The sequence below is a fragment of the Triticum urartu genome, chromosome 2A (genome assembly GCF_056163025.1).
Source record: "Triticum urartu cultivar PI428250 chromosome 2A, HENAU_Tu73, whole genome shotgun sequence".
NCBI classification, from domain to species: domain Eukaryota; kingdom Viridiplantae; phylum Streptophyta; class Magnoliopsida; order Poales; family Poaceae; genus Triticum; species Triticum urartu.
In genome coordinates, this window is record NC_141874.1 from 377,478,477 (window position 1) to 377,496,806 (window position 18,330).

Genomic DNA, 18,330 nt, shown 5'->3' on the forward strand with positions numbered 1-18,330 from the left:
AGTAGCTAGTCCACGAAGACAACCACTGCATGCGTGTGGCCCAAACATATGTATGGAGAGGTGTGTTTTTTAGTAACAGTCGGACAACTTTGATGTGGCACCGTGATTTCGAACTAGAAATCCCCAGACTAAGTGAGAGTTAGGTTGACGATCCATATGTATGTTACACCACGCTTCAAGCCAACGATGGGGATTCATGCATGCATGCATAGTATATGCGCTCAAACTTAATTAGGTCTGAATCTCACCATGACCTATACTACGATAACACAAACCAAATAAAGAATCCTCCATGGTAACCTATCTTGTTGTTGGTCAGGTGATCATGGATGCCCAAGTGGGCCCACGAATATATAGGCTTGTCACCGATAACCACGCGAGGGAGTGTACCGTTCGAAGGCAATCACTACATGCATATGTATGGAGGTGATGCGTGCATGTATGTTTGAATACACAACATTGATGTGGCACGTGTGTCAAAAATCATACACTATCTCCCCACATAGAGCGAGATCGGTTCATGATGTGTCGTTGTACTAGCCTCTTCGACTCGATGGGAGGGATTCATGCGTACACATGCATGCGTGTGTGCTCAAGCTGTATCATGCATGTCATCCCAGAGCAAAAATAATAATCCCCTCCTAAGTCAAATTAACCTCTCTTGTTGTCAGGAAAAAAGTAGTGATGGACCAAGCGGGCCCACAAATGGAAAGCATCGATATCGCTGATAACCACTTAAGTGGGTGCGAGAGGACAACCACGACCGCTTTGCATGTGGGCCAAACATATATATGTTGAATACCCAAAATGCACAACTTTGATGTGCCACATGCCTCAAAAACTGCAAACCATGCACCCACACAGAGCGAGGTTCATATCAAGCGTACTACATATGATGGTCCCCTTCCCCCCTCTTCACCGCATACTATATGCTCCTGCCGTAATATATGGAACCCAAAAGAATCATCATTGATTGTGAAATTAATTAACCTCTCCCGATGTAGGTCAAAGTGATGCATGCATGCATCGAAGATGGCCTCGTGGGCCCACAGATGGAAGCGTCACACGTGAGTGTCCTAGCTAGGATATGCATGTGGCCCAAAAAGGTGTTGTGTGATGTTTGAATAACCAATTTCACAATTTTGTTGTGGCACGTGCCTCGCAAACCAAAAGGTCACGACACTGAGTGAGGTGTGCTTGTTCACGGACGCATACGTATAGTATATATGCTAGTCCCCTCCCACCTCTTCGACGTGTACTATATAGCACCATAACACAAACAAAAAAATTCCCACCTTGCTGTTCAAATTAACCTCACTGCCGGTTGTTAGTCAAAGTGATGGACGAAGACCTCGCAGGCCTACAGAAATCGTCACACGCGAGTATCGAGTGTCGTGTAGGACAACCATCGACTGCTTGTGGCCAAAACATGTAACATCCCAAATTTTCAATTTGGAATGTTATACATTAGGTCATCACTGCATATCATATTTTATTTTCTTTTGCCCTGATCCAGAAATTCTATGCAACTCAAGGACCCACGGAGAGAGTTGGGGATTTCGTTATTTTCATATTTGGGTTTTTCTCAAATTTTGAAAATAGGATCATTGATTTTATTTATTTTATCTTCAATTATTTCTATAATAAAAAAATATGAGAGAGGGAATACAATGACTTTCCCAGAATAAAGAAATATTGAAGGTTTAATAAAAAAATCAAGTAAGATTTTATTTTGGATTTTCTCGCTATTTTATTTGAATTTAGGAAAAAATGCACGTTTTCAAAACTGCATTTTAGGGCCAAGAAAATGTTCATCTTGTGCTAAATATTTTTTTAGACGGTGAAAATTTGTTTTGGCATTTTTAGATATTTTTTTTTTTAAATTTATTTTCTGTTCGGCAGAATTTAAAAAAAACGCGGGAGAGCCCGACTAGGCCAAGGCCCAGCCGGGCCGGCCTCGCCAGCGCCACCGCCGTATCGCCGCCGGACTTGGGGAGTCCGACCCCGAGCCACCTCTGCCGTCGCCCCTTCCCCAAGCCGGCCGAGCCCCCCCCTCCTATAAATACGCCGCCACCCCGCCGCCGCCTCCCGCCGCCGCCTCCGCAGCCCCGCCACCCCGCGCCGTCCCGTCGCCCCGTCGGAGCCACCGGAGCCCCGCCGGAGCCGAGCCGGAGGTATAGCCGCCGCCATGGTCCAGTTTAAAAAAAACCTGATCCGGTTTTTTTAGAAACCTTAGTTTCGTTTTTTATAAATCGGTTTTTCCGGTTTATTTGTTTAGCGAGCGTTCGCTCGTTCGTTCGTTTTAACGAACGCATTCACCGTTTAGTTTCAGATAATGAACATTCGTTCGTTAATCTGTTCGTCAGTTTTTCTCTTTCTCGGATTTTCCGCGATTATTTCTGATCGCGATTTCTGATCTGATTTTCGTTTTAGTTTATCTTTTCGCTCATTTATCGGAATTAGACAATTCAAGCGCCTGGAGTTTCGTCTCGAAACCCTCTTTCCGTTTAACCAACTCAAACAAGTTTTGCATTTGTAAAATTTAAATTAGATCCAGATTAGTAAACGAAGTTTGTTTCTTTCGCTGTTTGACTTTCGTTGCTTCGTTCGATTTGATTCTTTTTGCAAACAGGAGTTCTTAAGTTGAACTTTCTGGTTAGATTTCTTATTTGAGTTTTACCCATGCATTAGATGAGTACTTATTGTATGCTTGTTTGTTTGCGATAGAGTACCCGGAGTGCGCCGCTTGCTACTTTGAATCTCTAGGTTTCACGGATCATCAGCAAGGCAAGTAACACTTTGATCATACCTCTTTACTACCCAGTTTTTATTGCATTTGATAAATCCTCAAACAATTACATGATTAGGATCTGATTAATATGTGGGTTTTGGGAAGTAGATGAGGTAGTACCTATTACCTGTTTTATTATCAAACCCTTGGGAGTTACTTCTACGTCTGCTTATTATGCCATGCTATGCTAGTAGACGTGGATTGGGTGAGTGTATCCATGACAGATGTGAGATTGATAAATTAATGGTTTATTTAAGGTGGCAACTTAAACACACATCTGGGTGGATTGAGGCACCTGGGTATTCCAGCGATTGCCTGTTTTTCTTTATGGACCGCCACCCAGGCTCAAAGGGATCATGAGATTATTCATACTAGAAACTTCCGTGTGCAGCCACAAGCTACTATGGGTTCTAGCATAGTTGACTAAGTTGTGCGAACTGTTACAGTGGTAGACTAGCAGATGTATGGGATGTAGGTTGGTACTGTCTACCCGATCGTAAGGTGCTAGCGCTTCTGAAAGACTATGTCTCGGTCATCCATTTCTCAAACACCATGTAGTGCGAGAATCCCAACGGAGGAGATCGAGTCTTGTGGGGAAAAGTGCGCAAACCTCTGCAGAGTGTATAAACTAATCATGGTTAGCCGTGTCCCGGTTATGGACGTCTTGAGTATGTAGTACTTGGATTATCATGTGAATCTCATCATGTTACTTTAATTAATTTTGTTGGGTTTTAGTGTTACTGTTTAATTGGGATTGAGAGGATGTCTATCTTCTCAATGTTCAACAACCACCATGATAGTTAAATAAAAATGTATTCCTTTGTAGTAGGGAAAAAATGGCTTTATGCAAAAACTGTAACCATAGAGCCTTCCAGCAGCCATATATGCATGTAGTATAGCTTTATTCTTTCATTACTCTCTATGTGTTACATTGCCAGCATATTCCATGTGCTGGCCCGTTTTCGAGCTGCAACGTTCATGTTGCAGACTTTCCAGACGACGAGTCAGGTGCCTTTAGGTCGTGGTTCTATACTCAGTGATGCCGTTGGAGTTGATGGACTCACTTATCTTCCAAGCCTTCTGTTGTTATCGTTATTAGATGGCCTTTAGCCATATTTCTTGTAATAAGTTCTCTTTTGAGACATACGATGTAATAAGTGTGTGATTGCTACTCTGTAATAAATCCTTCAAGTACTGTGCGTGTCAGCATTACTGATCCAGGGATGACACTAAAGCACAGAGATCGGACTGTTTGAGGTCTGGTCGCAACAAAACATTTATGTATGACAGGGTTGTGTAATGTTTTAAATAACGAGTTCACGACTCTGATGTGGCACCGGCCTGCCTAACAAAACAGCCAACCCATACAGTGGCTCACAACTCGTAGTGTACTGCGAGCCACCCGCCACCCCCAGACGCACACACCCACACACACATCGCGAATCTACCGCAACTACGATGCATGTTAAATTAATTATCCCACGGTGAACATGCATGTTACCAAAATGAGGGATGTTTTAATTTCAAAAAAATCACAGAGATCATTAAGACGTTTTAGTACATTGATTGATTGATTTTCTACGGGTATAATGTGCAAAAATCAAATTTGAGCTACATGCACACGTGACAGTGCACCTAAATGGATTTCCAAAACACATTTGTCTCACTGGGTGCATGTTTACTCCCCGTGCAACAAATTTCAAACATTGAGAATCTTGATTTTTAAATTCTAGTACATCCAAAACTTATTTGAAGTTCATGAAACTTATCGTGTTGTCATATGGACACCAATACAAAGTGGCATTGTACTTTTTTGGTAAAATTTGAGACCAGTTTTGATGTAATCTTTATCTAATTACAGACGGGAGATTATTAATAATCGGGAACCAATATCCTAAACGTATTATTTATTTGAACCATGAGCGTTAGACCAACAATGGATACGTGTCATGCTTCGGTTAAGCAATAAAGCGGCAACATTAATCATCCAAATAGAAAAACAATATATGTGTCGTCGCCCGAACCGTGTGGCGTGCGAGCAGGCATGAGTTCATGAGACGCGTCCGCCGCGCAGGCAGACGGGGAGCGTGCGTGCAGGTGTGTGAATTGACAGAGGCGTGCTCACTGCGTAGTGTCATTGGGAGGTATGCGAGTAGCTGTGTGAAACTTTGGTAGGCATGCCAGCTGTCCGGTGCGCAGGCTCACCGGGAGGCGAGTCATCGGTTTGACCAATGCCCGCCTCTCTCCCACAACTCCCACTACTCCATATTAATGGTGCGCCCGAGCGGCGCACCCCCCATCCTCGCTACACGCACACAATCCTCTCTCTCCGCTTGCATCCTCGACGCCGCTCTTAGTTCTCAAAGCCATCAGTGTATGAGGATGCCGCCGAAGCGCCTCATCAGAGGGAGTGGTGACGCCGGGGCTGCTAAAGCACCGGAGCACGGCGTGGAGATGGAGACAGAGGTTGCCGTCACCGCCGGCGAGTTATCGCTGCACCCTAACATCATCGACGGTGTCGAGCTTCCACAGTCGGAGGCGGAGTTCCACATCGACTCCGATGACCACTCTAGCGACGAATCCGACGACCACTCCAGCGACGACTCCGACGACCACTCCGGCGACGACTCCGATGACGACGGATAGCTGGTTAGTCATCTATACCCATTTATGTGTCAAATACATCATAGGGTTTCTCTGGTTACTCCCGCCTCCCCCTTTTTGGATTAGAAATCCTATGGTCATGTTCTCCCAATCCATGAAATCTGAGTAAGTTTCATTAGATCTGTGTAGTGTATTGATTGTTTGAATGGAACAGGTGATAAGTGATTAGTTGTTTCATTTGTGCAAATGATTTCTGCTAGTAATCCGACTAGGGTTAGTGTTCGTGCTAATAATTCCTAGCCAGGGCTTGACAATTGATTTTGAATGACCTACATATGTTTGTGCCATTATTTTATTCAAGATTGGTCTGTACATAGACGACTGTGCTTAAAAATCGAACCATAATCTCTGGATATGTATAAATAAGTAGCCATAAATTCCTAATCCTACTTCACGGCATGTAATCATTGATTTGATGCCAAATTTGTTTTACTATTTGTGTAGGTGATGCCTGACGATGTGGACAGCAAGGATGAAGATGTCCAGAGGAGGTAAAACAGGCAAATCCCAAGGGAGCTTTATGCGGGAATGCATAACAGGCGTATTAGGACCTGGAACGGTGGCTATGGATGCCCATTTTGCAACCAGAAGCTTCATGACGCGTATCTAAGTGTTCTGGCGCATGCAAGAGGATGGGCCGTTGGCTCCTCCAAGCAGATGTATTCTCGCAGGGTGGTGCACGGCGCGTATGCCGAGTACCTGGAGAAGCTTCAGGATCGTGTCGGCCTGTGAGATGAGATGTGGGATGGATGGAACTATATATGTACGCTTGAGTATGCTTAATATTGTTGATCTATGTAATACTTATGGTTGAACTATGCTTATCTATGTGTACGCTTATTATCTATGTCTGAGTATGTTAAATATTTTGCCAAATTTTGGTAAAAATTACAACAGGGGACCAATAAACCAGGACGAGGTAGTACGTCAATCACACACGGTTCCCAAAATTGGAACCATGTGCAATGACTTTCATTTTGCCTGCTGCGTCAATCACACACGGTTGGCTCTAGCAAACCGTCGCCCCCAAAATTCTTTGTGGGACAGAAAACCCTCACCACCCAATTCAAAAAATAAAAAATAAAACCCTCACCATCCCCACATCATAAAAACCCTCACCCCACCTACCACCCCTTCGGCCCCTCCGGTATGTTCCACATTCACACCTGCACAAGCTCCTCTGCATCTATGCCATGGCACCGCCTATCACGGTGGTAAACACTTAGCTCGACACCTGCCGCCGCCGCCAGGCTGCCGGCAAAGCCCACCACATTTCGCCACTTCTGCTTGCCGCCGCCTATCGCCATCGACTTTCTCGACGCTGCTCGCGACCGACCCAGCTCCGCTCGGTTGGGGAATCTGCCGTACTGAGGGTTCTTTCTCGTGGACGACAAGGTAACTAGTTTAACGAGATATTATCTCATCTCTTATCCCAGTTCATCTGCCTCCTTTAATCACCCGGTGGAAATCGTCGTGAATTCATTTTTATTCGAGCTGATTTGAGGGCTTCTTTCATTCATAGAATGTACAGTGCGCCGACACTTCAGGACTTGGCGACCGCCACCAGAGATTCCATCTCATCGTACCAGATAACTTGAGGACACGCGCAGTATGTTCAATCTCACCCTAAATCGGTTGGCATGGCCTACTTTCTGAACATATTCTAAATATTGCCACATTTGGATAAAAGTTGCCACATGCACCATATATGTCAAAGGGGATTTCCCCCCTCTTCTTTCTATATTAGGCAAATTAATGATGTATTGTTCTTTCGATTACTCTCATATTTCCATGACATCATGTTTACCCTATCTGTTTAATTATAGACTTTTGTCCTTCGATTTCAACTGTTGTACAGTTCTTTCAATTTGGGCCCATATTTGCAAGCTACCATATTTTCTTTAACAATCCTACCATTTTCTGTAGGACATCCCTCGCTATGCAATAGATTATGTAGTGCACAATTTTTCCCTTTACATACATCAAGGCTCCACGAATGTCATACTGCACACAAACCATGGATTTACAATCGTTGCTACTATAAGGCTTGATGAACGTGGTGACTCCTATTTTGGCACTGGCTTTTGGAATGAAATTGCAAAGTTTTATGTACTGAAAGCTGGCACTAAAATTGCACTGCACATAGAACAGCATGGTCATGAGATATATGCTAACTTCCCCGACAAAATCATCCATCCAGACTTTGTTCAAAGTAATTTTTCTTTTCAACTATCTGCATATGTTGACTTACCCATCAATGTCAAATGAATTGTGTAGTATTTAAGCAACCAATTGTTATTCCCTTTTCTTACTATATTCCTACCTAATAACTTCTAGTTACCAATACACTTTTCTATTGCCATGTTTTAACTAAATATTCCCTATACTCCCATTTCTATTAGAAAGCGCCGCTGACAAGGAGACTCTGGAGGAGGAGAACGGGGATGCCAACAAGCAGAGGCGGGGCGAGCTAGAACCGCAAGCGACTCCAGCAGGCCTAGACTTAATCAGTAGCCTCCCCGATGATATGTTGAGAGTCATCATCTCCCTCCTCCCAATCAAATATGGGGCGCGGACAACCATCCTTTCCCGGCGGTGGCGCCCCCTATGGAACTCCAGCCCTCTCGACCTCATCGACACCCATGAGCTCTGCCATGGCTATCGCAAAATCTTGGATGCGTTCTCCAAGATCCTCAGTAGTCACCTTGGCCCAACCAAAGGCCTTAGAATGGGCAAGTTCCTGTAGAGACCCGACCTCAGACGGTAAGGTCTCTGTGTTTCAGTGTCATCCCTGGATCGGTAATGCTAACACACACAGTACTTCGAAGAATTTATAACAGAGTAGCAATCACACACTTATTACACCGAATGTCTCAAAAGAGAACTTATTACAATAAATATGGCTTAAGGCCATCTACTTAAGATAACAGCAGGAGGCTTGGAAGATAAAGTGAGTCCATCAACTCCAACGACATAGCTGAGTGCACGACAAATGACCTACGGCATCTTACTCGTCGTGTGAAAAGACTGCAACATGATACATTGCAGCCCGAAAACGGGTCAGCACATGGAATATGCTGGCAAAGTAACACAAGAGAATAATGAACAGATAAATTCTATCACTACATGCATATATGGCTGGTGGAGGCTCTATGGTTATATTGTTTTGCGAAAAGCTAATTTTCCCTACAACAAAGGAATATTTTTTTTAACTATCATGGTAGTTGAAACAACATTGAGAAGGTTCCTCCAACTCAATCCCAATTAAAGTAGTCATTAACAACCCAACAAAGTAATTTAGAATGATGAGATCAAATCAATAATTCAAGTACCAGATACTCAAGATGTCCATAACCGGGGACACGGCTAACCATGATTAGCTTATACACTTTGCAGAGGTTTGCGCACTTTTCCCCACAAGACTCGATCTCCTCCGTTGGATTTCTCGCACTACAGGGTGTTTGAGAAACGGATGACCGAGACACAGTCTTTCAGAAGCATTAACTCTTTACTCCGGGTGGATCGTTACACCTACTTTCCCCTACATCTGCTAGCCCACCATCGAAAGGGGTCACACAACATACTCAACTATGCCAAAGCCCATAATGGCTTGTGGCTGCACACGGAAGTTTCTAGCATGAATAATCTTATGATCCCTTTGAGCCTGGGTGGCGGACCATAGGATGATCACACGGGTACTCCGGGATATCCTTGGACAACACTGGATTCTCCAGGTGCCCACAAGCAATCCACCCAGATGTGTATTAAAGTTGCCACCTTAAGTTGAACCATTAATTAACAACTCACATCTGTCATGGATACACTGAAACCCAAACCACGTCTACAGGCATAGCATAGCAATATAACCATAACGTAGAAGTAACTCCCAGGGTTTGATAATAAAACAGATAATAGGTTCTATCTCATCATCTACTTCCCAGACCCACATGTTAAGAGATCCTACTCATGCAATGTGTGAGGGTTGAAACTAATGCATAAAAATTGGATGATAAAGGGGTATGATCAAAGTGTTACTTGCCTTGCTGATGATCCGCAAAACCTAGAGACTCATAGTAGTACGCTTTGCACTCCGGGTGTTCTATCGCAAACAAACAATAACATACATCAGCAATCAAGCAAAGATGCACGGGGAAAACTCAAATAAGAAGATCTTACCTGAAAGTTTAACTAAAGAACTCCGGTTTGCAAAAAGAATCAAATCAAACGGAGCAACGAAACTCAAACCACGAAAGAAACAAGATCCGATTACTAATCTGGAATAAGTCAAATTTTATAGTACCAAAATCCTGTTCAAGTTGGTTAAACAGAAAGAGGGCTTCGAGACGAAGATCTAGGCGCTTGTTTCACCTGATTCGGATAAACGAGCGAAAAGATATACTAGAAAGAAGATTAGGGCAGAAATCGCGATCCGAAATAATCACGGAAAAACCCTGGAAAAAGAAAACTGACGAACAGGCTAATGAATGAACGTTCGCTGTCTGCGACTAACGGATGAACAACGTTCGTTAAAAGGAACATACGGACGAACGTTACCGAGGAAAACCGAAAAGAAACCGATCTAAAAAACGAACTAGGGTTTAAAAAACCGAACGGTTTTCTCGTGAAAACTGGCGGCGGCGGCTACCTCGGCGAGGTCGGCGGCGTGCGGCAGCGGCGGAACGGCGACGTGCGGCGGCATGGCGCTGCGGCGCGGCGATGCGGCGGTGGGCGGCGGCTTAGGGTTAGGGAAGGGGCGCGGGTTGGGCTGGCCTCGGGGCTACGCGGGCTCGGCTTATAAGGCCGGCTGGGTCAACTATCCAGGTCGGACACCGTTCGGTAGGTCGGTTACTCTTTTTTTTTAAAAAAATCCTACCGCAGAAAAACAAATAAAAGAAATACTAAACGGACTCCAAAATCCTGAAATAAATTTTCACGGTCCTCTAATAATATTGTGGATAAAGTGAACATTTATTTAGACCTCTAATGCAATTTTGAAAAATGCATTTTTTTCCTAATTCAAATAAAAATGCAACAAAATCCAAATAAAACAACTTATTTGATTTTAATATTTTTCCTCTAATATTTCATTTATTTTGGAGAAGTCATATTATCTCCTCCCATATATTTTAATATGAAATATTTTCGGAGGGGAGAAATAATTGAAACCAAATGATCCTCTTTTCAAAATTTGAGAAAAACTCAAATATGAAAATAACGAAATCCCCAACTCTCTCCGTGGGTCCTTGAGTTGCGTAGAATTTCGAGGATCGCAAAGCAAAAATGCAATAAAATATGATATGCATGGATGACCTATGTATAACATTCCAAATTGAAAATTTGGGATGTTATAAACCTACCCCCCTTAAGATGAATCTCGTACTTGAGATTCTGTTTGGCTAGAAAATAGGTGTTGGTGGTCCTTGCGTAGATCATCCTCTCGTTCCTAGGTGGCTTCATCCTCGGTATGGTGGCTCCACTGGACTTTGCAAAACTTGATAACCTTGTTGCGAGTAACTCGGCTGGCAAACTCGAGAATCTTTACAGGTTTCTCCTCATATGTCAAATCACTATCCAACTGAATTGCTTCCAGGGGCACCGTATCTCTCAGAGGGATATCGGCCATCTCAGCATGGTACTTCTTCAATTGGGAAACATGAAACACATCATGTACTCCTAACAGTCCTTCGGGTAATTCCAACTTGTAGGCTAACTCTCCCATGCGTTCCAAAACACGGTATGGCCCTACAAATCTCGGGGCTAACTTTCCCTTAAATCCAAAACGTTTAACTCCTCGTAGAGGTGACACTCGCGGATATGCTCTGTCTCCGATTTCATAGACTACCTCCTTGCGTTTTGAATCTGCATAACTCTTTTGTCGGGACTGAGCTACTTTCAGTCTATCCTGTATCAGTTTAACCTTCTCTTCAGACTCCTTAATCAAATATGGTCCAAACAACTGACGGTCTCCAACTTCATCCCACATTAACAGTGTTCTGCACCTTCGTCCATATAGGGCTTCGAATGGTGCCATCTTCAAATTGGTCTGGTAGCTATTGTTGTATGAGAACTCCCCATAGGGAAGTTGTCATCCCAACTAGACCCATAGTTTAGCGCACAAGCTCTCAACATGTCCTCTAGAATCTGATTTACTCTCTCAGTCTGTCCATCTGTCTGCGGATGAAATGTTGTACTGAACTCTAACCTGGTACCCAAAGTCTGGTGCAGCTGGTGCCAAAACTTTGATGTAAACTGTGTTCCCCTATCTGATACGATGGTCCTCGGAACTCCATGCAGTCATATGATCCTGGTCATATATATCTTGGCCAACTTCGCACTTGTATAGGTGGTCTTCACGGGAATAAAGTGAGCGACTTTGGTCAAATGATCCACTACTACCCAGATAGAATCATATTCCGATCGGGTCCTGGGTAATCTGGTGATAAAATCCATGCCAAGCTTATCCCACTTCCATTCGAGTATCGACATAGGCTGCAGTAATCCTGCTGGCTTCTGATGTTCTGCCTTCACTCTCTGACATACATCACATACGGCTACATACTCGGCAACATCCTTCTTCATTCCAGTCCACCAGAAACTCTCCTTCAAATCCAAATACATCTTGGTGTTCCCAGGGTGTATCGAGTATGGCGAGTCGTGAGCTTCCTGTAATAGCAACTTCCTGATCTCGGTATTCTTGGGCACAAATATACGGTCCTCAAACCACAGGGTGTCATGCTCATCCTCATCTTGGCTTTGCCTTCAGCCATCTTCTCCTTTATCTCAGCAATTTCTTTGTCATCCTTTTGAGCTTCTCGAATCTTTCCCAACAATGTCGATTGAACATCCATGGTTGTAACAAAACCTCTAGGAACAATCTCTAAATGAAGCTCCCTCAGATCTTCTGCTAACTCCCTTGGCGAACCTCCTGTTACTAAGGTATTGGCATAGCTCTTCCGGCTCAAAGCATCTGCTACGACATTGGCATTGCCGGGATGATAATGCAATTTCATATCATAATCCTTGATAAGCTCCAACCATCTCCTTTGCCTGAGGTTCAACTCCTTCTGTGTGAAAATGTACTTCAAACTCTTATGTTCCATGTACACATCACAATGGTTCCAAATAATAAAATGTCTCCAGGTCTTGAGTGCATGCACTACCGCTGCCAAATCCAAGTCATGTGTGGCATAATTTAACTCATGCGGTCGAAGTTGCCATGAGGCATACGAAACAACTCTTCTGCCTTGCATAAGTACTCCTCCAAGTCCTAAGCGAGAGGTGTCGCAATACAATTGGAAATCCTTGCGTATATCCGGCAGAATCAACACTGGGGCTGTAGTCAACCATTTTCTTCAACTCCTGGAAACTTTCTTCACATTCTTCAGTCCAATGGAACTTCATGTCCTTCTTCAACAACATCATCATAGGCTTCGCAATCTTGGAAAAATTCTCAATGAAGCTCCGATAGTATCCCGCGAGTCCAAGAAAACTGCGGATCTCTCCAACTGAGGTGGGTGCCAACCACTCAGTGACTGATTTAACCTTGGTAGGGTCCACTACTATACCTTCTCCTGATATAACATGTCCAAGAAATCCAACTTCCTTCAACCAAAACTCACATTTGCTAAACTTGGCATATAACTGATGTTCCCTGAGTTTCTCAAGAACCAAACGCATATGCTCCTTGTGTTCCTCTTCATCCTTCGAGTATACCAAGATATCATCAATGAACACCACAACAAACTTATCCAAGAATTCCATGAACACCTTATTCATCATACTCATGAAATAGGCAGGGGCGTTAGTCAATCCAAATGACATAATCGTATACTCATATAGCCCATACCTTGTGGTGAACGCTGTCTTAGGTATATCCTTTTCTCGAATCTTCAGCTGGTGGTATCCTGATCGCAGGTCGATCTTCGAAAACACATTAGCTCCTTGCAGCTGGTCAAACAGATCATTGATCATCGGTAGTGGGTACTTGTTCTTTATTGTTACTTCATTCAATGCCCGATAATCAACAACCATTCTCAGAGACTTATCCTTGTTCTCAACAAAGAGCACTGGGGCTCCCCATGGTGATTGTAACACCCCGGATGTAATTTACCTTATATGTATCCCAACTCTTGCTGTTTCCGGCCTAAGTTATTTTATTTTCATCGGTGTCGGGTTTTTGTCTCCGTGTGTTGTTGTCTTTGTCATGCTTCTCATATCATGTCATCATGTGCATTGCATTCGCATACGTGTTCGTCTCGTGCATCCGAGCATTTTCCCCGTTGTCCGTTTTGCATTCCGGCGCTCCTATCTCCTCCGGTGCCCCTTTCTACCTCTTTTCGTGTGTGGGGGTTAAACATTTCCGGATTGGGCTGAGACTTGTCTTGCGGCCTTGGTTTACTACCGGTAGACCGCCTATCAAGTGTCGTGTCTTTTGGACTTCGTTTGATACCCCAACGGTTAACCGAGGGACCGAGAAGGCCTCGTGTGTGTTGCAGCCCGACACCCTTCCAATTTGGCCCAAAACCCACCTAAACCCTCTCCATCATTTAGAGCGTTCGATCACGATCGCGTGCCCAAAACCGTGCTCAATTTGGAGCCTCCTAGCTCCTCCTACCTATAAAAAGGTCTCTCCCTCAAAAATTCCCGGACCCCCTCCTTCCAAAAACCCTAAAAATTGCCCCGCCGCCACCGGACACGTCCAGCCGCCGCCGGACGAATCCCGCCACCGCGCCCGTGCCAATCAGCGCGAGCCATGTGTCAACTCCGGCCGTCCCCGCGCCGAAGCCCGTCGGGCCCATGGCCGGCCGGCCCGCGTCGCCTTCGTCCTCTCCCTCGCCGGCCGCCGGCGCGCCTCCGCCGCCCGCCAGCTCGCCGGCCTCCGCCGCCAAGACGTCGCGCCCGCCACCTCGACCATCACCGACGTCGCCCACGGCCTCCTCGACTTCCGCTGCAGGACGCCGCCTCGCCGCCCCTCGACGTCCGCATCTAGTACGGCTCCGGCGAGCTCCCCGGCCACATCTCCCTCCGGCCACATCTCCCTCCGGCGAACAGGTCTCCGGCGACCTTGAGCCAGCGAATTACTACAGTACCCGCTACAGTAGATCCAGGTCCAAATCTCCATGGTTGAATTTCCCCCGTAACCCTAATTTTTTGCAAACTTTGGCATGCTATAACTCTGCATCCGTAGCTCTGATTCGTGCGTGTAGCATATCGTCTCGATGAGTACATCATTTCATCTCATTGCATCATTTTAATGTGAGCTCATCTTGATGCCCGAAATGCTGTTGGAAGAGGGTTATGTGATGAATTTGGCAGATCTATTTCAGCAAATGGCATTTTGTCATTTTTGCCATGATTAATGTGTGCATGCTATGATCCTGAGCTCTACATGTGTTTTGTTATATGCCATGCCATCTTTACAGAGGTGCTTGCCTTGTATTTTTGTGATATTTGTGGTGACTAGCACAAGCTTGCAAAGTAGCGTAATCGGTAATGTTGATTTCAGGGACTTAGAATTTCACTAAGTCCTTGTTCTGTTTTTGTCGTTGTGCCATATGTTCATGTTGTTTCCTAGTGATCCGTGCCTCTTTTGAGGATGATCAGTAAGGATGTTTTGTTAAAATTGTGGTGCTCTATCCATCCATGTCTTTGTTTGCATTTATGGAGCACCCTAGCTTGAGTAAATCGAGCTCTACTTTTGCTATAAAGTTAATCGTTGCAGATTGTTGACATGTTTAGCGATTTTGCCGAGGATGTTGCTATTGATCTGTGCGTGCTATGTTGTTGTTCTTGCCATGTCTAGCTTCTATGCCATGTATTCTTGATGCGTGTATGCTTAGTTTGTCACGCCATGTTCTGTAGTGAGTGCATCGAGCTCATAAACATGCCTACTCGTGAATTGTTTTGCATGCTCCAGTTTTTCACCAAGTCTAAATCTTTTTATGTTTTTGTCATGTTCACATGCTTGCAATTGTATTTTCTGATCCCTTTTGGCTCAAGGTCACTAAGGGACTTTTGTTAAGTGCTTTCAGTAGCTTCATGACATGCCTTGCGTTGCTATGTTAAGTTCCCGTAGCTTGTAGTTTTCATGCTCTAAAGTGTGCTTCCTGATGATAAATTCCAGACTTGTGTTAATTTCACTAAGTCTGAAACTTGTTGTCATTTGCACTTTTGCCATGCTTGTTTGAACCTGTTAATGGATGAATTAGCCGTATCTCAGTGTCCATCTTTTGTCAAGAATCATGAGTGGATCCCTGCCATGTATTTTGTTGTCATGTTTGAATGCTGTAGCATATTTTTCTTGATGCATTTAGTTGGTCACTTGCTGATTATCGCAGACCGGTGCCATATTTGTTTTGCTTGCCATTTCCAAACCATGCATCCGATTCCGGTGATCTTTATATCGATTTCAACCGAAATCACCTCACCTTTCCGGTGGCACTCTTGGATTTCCAAGTTGAGGTCAGGTTCAATCATTCCTTGTCAAATCTTGCATATGCATTACATACTGCATCCCGCATAGCATACCATGTTTGCATCGTGTTGTTTGAGCATTGCACGTGGTTGATTGTGTTCCGTTTGCTTGTTGTTCTTGTTTGGGTAGAGCCGGAAGAAGAGTTCGTGAACGAGGAGCCCGTTGAGTTCGCTTACGAGGATCAAGTCAACTCTAACAACTTTGCAGGCAAGATGACCATACCCTCGAAATCACTTCTATCTTTGCTTGCTAGATGCTCGCTCTTTTGCTATGCCTATGCTACGATACCTACCACTTTCTTATCATGCCTCCCAAATTGCCATGTCAAACCTCTAACCCACCATGTCCTAGCAAACTGTTGATTGGCTATGTTATCGCTTTGCTCAGCCCCTCTTATAGCGTTGCTAGTTGCAGGTGAAGATTGGAGATCGTTCCTTGTTGGAACATTGTTTATTATTGGGATATCACCTTATTATCTTGTTTATCTTAATGCACCTATATACTTGGTAAAGGATACAAGGCTCGGTCTTTTGCCTAGTATTTTGTTCCACTCTTGCCGCCCTAGTTTCTGTCATATCGGTGTTATGTTCCCGGATTTTGCGTTCCTTATGCGGTTGGGTTATAATGGGAACCCCTTGACAGTTCGCCTTGAATAAAACTCCTCCAGCAATGCCCAACCTTGGTTTTACCATTTGCAACCTAGCCTCTTTTTCCCTTGGGTTTCCGGAGCCCAAGGGTCATCTTTATTTAAACCCCCCTGGGCCAGTGCTCCTTTGAGTGTTGGTCTGAACTGGGCAGCCTGCGGGGCCACCTCGGGGTAACTCGAGGGTTGGTTTTACTCGTAGCTTGACCTATCTGAGTGTGCCCTGAGAAGAAGATATGTGCAGCTCTTATCGGGATTTGTCGGCACATTCGGGTGGTGTTGCTGGACTTGTTTTATCATTGTCAAGGATGTCTTGTAACCGGGATGCCGAGTCTGATCGGAATGTCTCGGGAGAAGGAATATCCTTCGTTGACTGTGAGAGCTTGTGATGGGCTAAGTTGGGACTCCCCTGCAGGGATTTGAACTTTCGAAAGCCGTGCCCGCGGTTATGGGCAGATGGAAATTTGTTAATGTCCGGTTGTAGATAACATGAAACTTAACTTAATTAAAATGAATCAACCACGTGTGTAACCGTGATGGTCTCTTCTCGGCGGAGTCCGGGAAATGGACACGGTGTTGGAGTAATGCTTGTCGTAGGTTGTTTTAGGATCACTTCTTGATCATAGTTGTTCGACCGTGCTTTTGCCTTCTCTTCTCGCTCTCTTTTGCGAACAGGTTAGCCACCATATATGCTAGTCTCTTGTTGCAGCTCCACATCTTACCTTGCCTTACCTAAAAGCTTAAATAGTCTTGATCGCGAGGGTGTGAGATTGCTGAGTCCCCGTGACTCACAGTTTACTTCCAAAACCAGATGCAGGTGCCGATGATACCGTTCCAGGCGATGCGTTTGAGCTCAAGTGGGAGTTCGATGAAGACTCTCGCCATTACTATGTGTCTTTCCCAGATGATCAGTAGTGGTGCCCAGTTGGGGCGATCGGGGACTGTGTCGCATGTGGGGGTTGATCTTTATTTTGGTACCGTAGTCGGACCATGAGTGTATTGGATGATTGTAATGTTATTCATGCATTTGTGTGACATGGCGAGTGTAAGCCAACTATGTACCTTTTCCCCTTTTATCTATTTACATGGGTTGTTGTGAAGATTACCTTACTTGCGACATTGCTTTCAATGCGGTTATGCCTCTAAGTCGTGCTTCGACACGTAGGAGATATAGCCGCATCGAGGGCGTTACAGTGATGAACTTTGTTGAATGTAACCTTTCTCCAATAACTCCTTGATTTGCTTCTTAATCTCCTCTAGATCATTTGCGGGCATCCGGTATGGTCTCTTAGATATTGGTCCGGTGCCTAGCAATAACTCTATCAAAAACTCAATGTCTTGATCTGGGGGCATGCCTGGTAATTCCTCTAGAAATACATCCGGGTAATCCTTCACTACAGGCACTTCTTCTTGAACAACTCCTGTGAGAGAATTTATGTGGGTACTCTCAGGAGTATGCCGAGATACATACTTGATCCTTTTCCCTCCGGGGTGGTGACTAAAATTGACTTACTGGCGCAATCGATGTTTCCTCCATACATCGATAGCCAATCCATACCGAGTATCACATCCAATCCTTGGGATCCCAAAATTATCAAGTCTGAGGGGAAAACATGCCTACCTATGGTTAATGGCATCTGAAAACATCCCTGACTAGCCATATACTCCCCTCCTGGTGAGCTTACTAACATGGGTGTCCTAAGTACCTTGGTGGGAAACTTATATTTATCCACGAATCTCCTTGAAATGTATGAATGC